Source organism: Penaeus monodon, unplaced genomic scaffold (genome assembly GCF_015228065.2).
Source record: "Penaeus monodon isolate SGIC_2016 unplaced genomic scaffold, NSTDA_Pmon_1 PmonScaffold_3296, whole genome shotgun sequence".
In the NCBI taxonomy this organism is placed as follows: domain Eukaryota; kingdom Metazoa; phylum Arthropoda; class Malacostraca; order Decapoda; family Penaeidae; genus Penaeus; species Penaeus monodon.
Genome location: NW_023658006.1, coordinates 24,469 through 25,587, shown reverse-complemented (window position 1 = coordinate 25,587; position 1,119 = coordinate 24,469). Strand labels below are relative to the sequence as shown.

Below are 1,119 nucleotides of genomic sequence, written 5' to 3'. Positions count from 1 at the left end.
GGATCCAGGCAGTTGAGACAGGATACTCCAAGTAGAGACCTAACCCACCCATCCTGACCATTAGTAGCCCTCCAAAGGGTTCCTGCCAGGATCCCCCTTTGTTATTTTCTTATGTCCTGTGAAGAGGAGATGAGACTTCTACTTTGCATGTTGCATAGTCACCTCACACCGATGAGAGGAAGCTTCAAGGAGGCAGGCAGGGTACTCAGGAAGTGGGAGCCCTTCCCCAGGCGCCCCCCCCCCCCCCCGCCATGACCGGAAGGACCTCGGAAGTCGGTCACCTTTACCGTGTGACTCCTCTGGAGTCTTTGTTCCCTTGTATATATTGTATCTTTTGGAATAAAGACTTCAGTTAACCTCTTTCACAGCACCTGATGAAGCCTCTGGCTGAAAGCGCTAGTGCTTAGAGTTAACTGTTAATTTTAAGGATTACATGGTAGTTTCTCTCCTCTATTCCTTGAATTAACTTATTATATTGTCTTTGCCCGCCCAGCAAGACATATATTTACCAAACAAAAAGCCCTGTATTTTGCACATGACTAGTCCTTGTAAGGACTCTTGAAAAACGATTTTGATACCAGTCTCTGCCTGACCAGCAAGACTTTCTTTGAAAGACCGAGTTTGTACTAGTCTTTGCCTGCCCAGCAAGACTTGTGTTTGTGTTTGAGAGCTAGATACCAGTCCTTGCCTGCCCAGCAAGACAAAAAATTTGTTTTCCTAATGTTTCACATGATTAGTCCTTTTAAGGATTTGTTGTCTTAGCCAGCCCAGCAAGACAAAAGTAGCACATGAGCAGTCCTTATAAGGATTATATGAAGTATATGAAACAAAGCTGACCAGGTACACACAAAGTCTTTTAAAATTATATATACAGTGAGAATATCTTAACTGATCTCCTCTTTCTATTTTTTCAGGTGCCATTAGACTTCTGCTGGAGTTTCCTGCAGTGTGTTAATTTGTCCTCGGAGATTTCCCTCTGGCCTCAAAAGTGGACTGCATACACACCCCTCTGGAAAAACAGCAGTTGTTATTTCTTTGGCACAGATATTGTAAACTGTATAATAAACAGAGCTTGTAATATATGGTTTGGATAAAGGAATAAAGAGAGAAACAAGGTGA

At 43.0% G+C, this 1,119-nt stretch overlaps 1 long non-coding RNA gene across 1 annotated transcript; it reads left to right on the top strand.

Annotated features, from left to right (window-relative positions):
• The first annotated feature begins 338 nt into the window (after positions 1 to 338).
• On the top strand, positions 339 to 1,119 carry LOC119570598. The gene is made up of 2 exons (XR_005228440.1): positions 339 to 436; positions 915 to 1,119. It is a non-coding gene; the product is annotated as an uncharacterized LOC119570598 (long non-coding RNA).